Source organism: Pecten maximus, chromosome 3 (assembly GCF_902652985.1).
Source record: "Pecten maximus chromosome 3, xPecMax1.1, whole genome shotgun sequence".
Classification (NCBI taxonomy): domain Eukaryota; kingdom Metazoa; phylum Mollusca; class Bivalvia; order Pectinida; family Pectinidae; genus Pecten; species Pecten maximus.
Window position 1 is genome coordinate 7,497,274 of NC_047017.1, and position 6,429 is coordinate 7,503,702.

Sequence of the window (6,429 nt, forward strand, 5' to 3'; positions counted from 1 at the left end):
ATGATGGTAGATTCTACTAGATGATAATACCATTAGACATGTATTACTAAATAATAACATCAGTAAATATGATTAAATAAAATATGAGTAGATTACTAGATTATGATATTGGTATATTACAAAATAATGATATTAGTAGCTATAATAAGTACAAAATAATGGTATTAGTAGCTATAGATAGATAATGATATTAGTACATAATACAAGATAATAATATCAGTTGCTATACATAGATAATGTTATTAGTTGATAGTACAAGATAATAATATTAGTAGCTATAAATTGTTTATATTAATAGTAAATAGTACAATATAATAATATTATCAGAAACTATTAGAGACCGGGAGCAGATGCTGTACAGTATATCAACACGATAATCTAGTTTAATTAAACGTCATTGACAATTTTATCTTCCAAATATTCAGTTTGTAAGATATTTATTTTTACTCAACAATATTTTACACAATAACAATTAATTGTATGGACATATATTGATCTTTACTTTACATGCTGTTGTAGTTTTATTTAACAATTTTATTCGATTCCTCAAATGTCTTAACTAGCTGACAATTACAATGACACACCTGTGCAACATACCTGTAAATTTATTTCTATTGACAACAAACATGAACAAATCATAGTATTACAATCATTACGCACTATCTTCTTACCGACTTTGTTTTGGCAGCTAGACAACGATTTATTACAGAAAGCTCTGACAAACTGTCACCCGTACCATTAGGTAATATGCCTATAGCGAACAAGTGTTGCCATCGGCAGTACAATTCAAAAACGACATACTCCACGCACGCCTATCAACAACATGTTACAGGTTCGCGAACAAAAAACATAGTTCGCTTAACGTTTCCAATTACATAGTAATTAATACCTTTTTTTAATATAAATTTCCTGAAGAAATAATCAAATAAAGTATTGGACACAAAACAGATGGTTATTATTATATAAACATAAGCAAGCTTTTTGTACATTTGATATATTAAATCAACAATTAAATGATACAATTCGAACTTGTTCACGAAATTGGAGAAATGACATTTTTCCATTAATTGATTTCTAGACTCAGCACAAACTGGACGATTATAATTTGTTAGATTTTATCAAAGCAATTTTTAGAGTAATTATTATCAGTACTAAGTAAAATACACTGTTGTGTGTGTAGGTGTTATTTTAATAAGAGCTCCATTGGCCATAACGTCACCTGTTTATGAGTTCTGAAATATTTCAGTCGATTTGCCTCTTTATGGCCCCGCCCATCAGCCTCTTGGGGTCAGCTAGGGCTAACAAATAGATGGCAGACCCTTTCTAATTTGAGTGTCGTCAGTCTTACGATACAGTAGGCGAGTTACATACAGTAGTTTTGTCAGTTATACAAGTTATACAGACAGTTGTCACGTTTGGCGAGATGAAAATGGTTGTTCTTGCCAGCCTACTAAATGCAATGAACAGCGGGGGTGTCATTTTTACCGAATTTTAATCAGACTGTAATACATACTCAGGTCTCCGTAGTACGACGCATAACAACTTTTTAATTTCAATTTAACTTTATTCCGTAAGTTTTACAACTTATAGAATACCATTTTTTAGTTTGAATTGTGTTTTATTTGTCAATTTCCATTTAACAATATATATATACATATAATAACATTGTTGATACATTAAAAGACAAGGGATCCCACACTTACATAATCAAGCATTCAGTCTACATATTTCTTACGGTCGTCACATACATTTACATTCAACAAACTAATTCTTACTACCATCTTGTAGCATCTTTCACATTTTTCAAAGATAACTTTTCTGGAACAGGATAGAACCATAGGATATGCTATCAAAATATGCAGTGCCAGACTGCAAGTCTTAGGCTGGTAGGTTGATTCTTCTATTGGTACCGGATATGAAATTCTTAAGAGAAAACCACATTAAAATTGAGTTAATTTTGAAATGTAAATTTTAATATCTTGATAAGCTTTGAATTTAAAGTGATGGCTTTTGGTTAATAGCCAAGTATAGAAATCGTGCTACTCAGAAATATAAACAAATAGGATATAGAATAAAGATCAGGGGGAGATAACTCAATGTTATCTCCTCCACCCCCTAATTTCTGGTCTTTTTGTAAAAAAATGAAGAAAAAAAGGCCGAACGAGAAAAAAAATTAGGAGTGGAGCCATTATTTAGATAAAAGAGTCGAAACACAGACACAGAACACGGAACCGGGCAAGTGACAACAAAAAATAACCAGATATATCACCAAACACTGAACTGGGGTAGTGACAACAGAACAACCAAACATATCACCGAATACCGAATCGGGGTAGTGACAACAGAACAACCAGACACACACCCACACATTGAACCGGGGTAGTGCCAGCAGTACAACCAGCATACCACCGTACCCCGAGCCACGATATATACCGCTACAATTGAAATATAGCATCATCTTCTGCACCTAGATGTGTTTTTGGATAAAACAGACATTAATAAAAAGTCCATGATCGATATAAATACTAAATCAATATCACAGAAACATAAAGCATAGCGTGATGAGTTTTTTATTATGAACTATTCAAACAATTTTTATTGAAAAATTTGTTTGTTGAGAAATATAAAAAGAAATTTAAAGGTACGCGTTCTTTAAAGAAACAATAAAAACAACCAATAGGGATGATGACGGATGTAATCTGCAAATATATCTTAATCTTGATTCCAATTTTCATTCTGCATATGATGCACTAGACAATGTTTTCAAAGAGTCATACATTCTGTATATGACGAACAAGAAAATGTATTCAAAGACCAAATAGTCATATGTTCTGTATATGATGAACTAGACAATGTAACCAAAGAGTTATATATTCTGTGTATGATGAATTAGACAATAACATCAAAGAGTATATTCTGTGTGAACGTTTCTTGTCTCCGTTCGGTCAGCGTTACGCTACCCTAGATTTGTCTCATGGTCGATACTGACCTACTGACTGGACAGTAAATTCTTGAATCAATTGAGACAACCAAGCACTTGTTTAATTGTGATGTCATGATGATGCCCATTTTTGCATTGATCTTAAACAAGAAATCACAAAATGCAAGAAATATCGGTCAAACTTCTCTTTTGGTGCTTTTGGTTAAAACTTAATTTAAAGCAATATAAAAAGATATTGTGCAAAACTTCATTGGTCAGGCAGAACGCCTCTTCATCCGCCTGTGGCTGCGGATGGTCTTTAGATGTAGGTGACAGATGTAGATATGTAAATATGCGTGGTGTTTTGTGGGATGTGTTCATGTAAGTCGATATTACTGTAATTGTTTCATATATTTGGTTTCAAGGGATCCAGTGTCAACAGGGGGTCACATGTTGACACGAAAACATGGAATCATGTACGTGAATAGGCCCATCTGGATGTAGAGATTGAATTCATTTCAATACTGAACAAAGTTTTAATTAACTCAATGATAACACAATCGAATTGTGGTAGCCCCGTCATCAGTGTTTTGATTGGAGGAGAAGTATACTTAAAAACAGTGAGATGTCATTAATTTGTTATATCCGAAGGATCATTCGCCAAGATGGGGGTGCTTCGGACATCGTTTGTCATATGTCTGATTCTGGTGATAGCCTTATGTGGTAAGATCATTTTCTTTTAATTTTGTTCTGCTTCTTTCTCTTTCTCTATAAAGATCGCTCATCATGACTTATCGCTGAAAATAATAATTAAAAACATTTTCTTTGATTTTGTCTTCGTTCGTTATGGCATTTCGTGCATCACTAATCATATGGTGTTGATAGCACTATGTGATATTTTCTCCTTTTTTTGACTTTTTTATGGTGGTGCTTCGAACACCCCTGCTTACAATGTAGATGTTTTAGTATCTTCTTTCTTTTCCGTGTTTTTTAGTTTTTATAGTACGAGATTGCCTACTACAGCGCCCATATCATTAGCGTGGTAATAACACTATGTGGGTAGTAATCTATCTTTCATATCTATTTAAAGATGTTCTATCATTATTTCGTCGTTAAAGTATTTATTCTCTTTGTATCCTCGTAAAACATTTGTTTCTGAAACTTTAGGATTGCAATAAAAGCACAAAGGCAATGTTGTAGGTGGTGACATTTTTTTTTCACAATGGTGAATCTGCAAGTTTAAAATATCAAATATGTTATAATTGAGAAAATATATTGTAATTTACAGAAAACATCAATTATATCTATGTTATATATATTATGTATGCTGAGACTGATTTGACATCATCAAAAAATCTAGGTCAGTTGACAACATATTTATATTGATGACAAAGAAACATATGTGCTTGGTCATCGCCCTTATAATAAAAATATTAATGTCGGCCCGGTAGAAATATGGGAGAGTTATTTATTTGAAGTTTCATGGCGGATCGACATCTGAGGTAAAATTATAGCCCAAACACGATAGTTGATGAGCACGCAGATACGACCTTTCCACGAGTGGGATATATACAATGTATAGTGGAGAACGCAGGTTCTTGTTTAGTTTTTCTGGGAAGGTTTGGATCATGTAAATTGTACAGTGCACTGCATTCATCCGTCCTATAATCTCGACCATTTCCATTTTAATGACAAGGCTTAACTTCACTACATGTTGCACTCCAGAACCAAGGGAGACTCGCAGAATGAAATCGGGCTGAAGAGTTATACAAAACACACAAGAGCGCGTATGATTGTATATGGTATACCGTCAATTGTGCTAGTGGCCGAAAAGTTTGGAATTCTGGAAAAGATTTCAGCGAACTTAAAATGAACCTGAACAGCTGTTTAAACAAACATACAGAAATTAATGAACATTATACTCGCGATTTTATCAAATGGATAATTGAAGGATATTGGTCAATTTCATAATACGTCCGTTAATCTGAAATTGATGCCACTACTCAAAAATAATTCAATTGAAACAATTGAAAGAAAAGTGATTGGCACATTCAAATGGAGGCAGTGTAATTATGTTCGCTTCAGTGTCTCCGCATGCTTCCCGCATTAGGCGTTCAAGTAGTTGTATATAGTATTCGACCAGCCAAACGACACGAACTAATCACGGAAGATTTTTTGTCTGTCCTACTTACAAAGTTTGTTTATTTTTTGTAAGTTTGATTAATTATAATAATAATTATGTATTTTATATCGCATGGCAATATAAGCAAATCGATAAAAAATACTACTAATAAGTGTTTTTTATTTATTTATTTATGTTCAAGCATGTCTATCTATTAAAAAGTAGGTGTTCTGACTGAAGAAATATTCCCCCAAAATCATGATACCGTTTTTATCTTTTTCAGTGTTATCGGAGGCAAAAGGAAAATCCAAAAAAGGTACGTCAGCACAAACTAAATAGGTTTTTTATATTCATACTTCACTGAACTATAACTGCACCAAAATGCATGAGTATAGTGACTTCATACTTAAATCATTTCTTTTTATTCTTATTCATATATGGTACGCACATTATATAACGGCAATACGATGCAACTCAATATTTCTTGATACCAAGATTCTAATGAGTCTCTTCTTTATTTTGAACTTATTAAATTAACAATTAAAGCAGTCCACCTATAGGTGTCAAAGCCGACTTTTCATTCAGAACTGTTGGGGGACTAAAAATGTCGCTTATTTCTGCGATTAATCACGATAAGTTAGGATGGGTCATTATTCTTTGATAAAAACACACACTGTGTCTCCTTCCACGAAGTATTGTAATTAAGTAATATGCTCTGCACGCTTTAATATGTTTGAAGATATCTGTTTAAGATAAATAGAAGATAAAAAGAAATCATAGACAATGACCTACTTTATTATTGAGTATTCAGGGCCAAACTATTTTCTGCACATATTATTTCGCTTGCTTCCTGGTTTGTGCAAGGAGAGGTAACTCGTATTGTATTCTACCTTATTCCGATAGCAATTAGAGGCTACATAGTTTAAATCAGTCGATAGTTAAGTACTTGTACAATTTATTTAACATGAATGTGCGATTATACAGATCACCGGAACGGATAAATTAATGGTCCGTTCACCGATAACAAGCAATAAGTTTCCGAGAAAAGTTTCTCCTGACGAAAACTCGCAAAGATCAAATATCTAATCAATTTTTATTTGGCGAAAATAGCATTCAATTGAGTACAATTTAAAAGTTAATGTGGTTTATGACGAAACATATGGATATCACAACATTAATTTATCTAAGAGTTAAAATTAATCATGGAATGCCAATTAAAGTGAGATTTTAAACAGTAATTCTCCATATCTCAGCAGAACGTTAACTTTACCACATCCTTTTAAATGTAAATTAATTTCCTTAAAATGTCATAGGATCATCATCAGTAAAACATGCGGGAATGTACATCTACCAAAAATGTCTTCTTATTTCCTGTTATTTTATATTT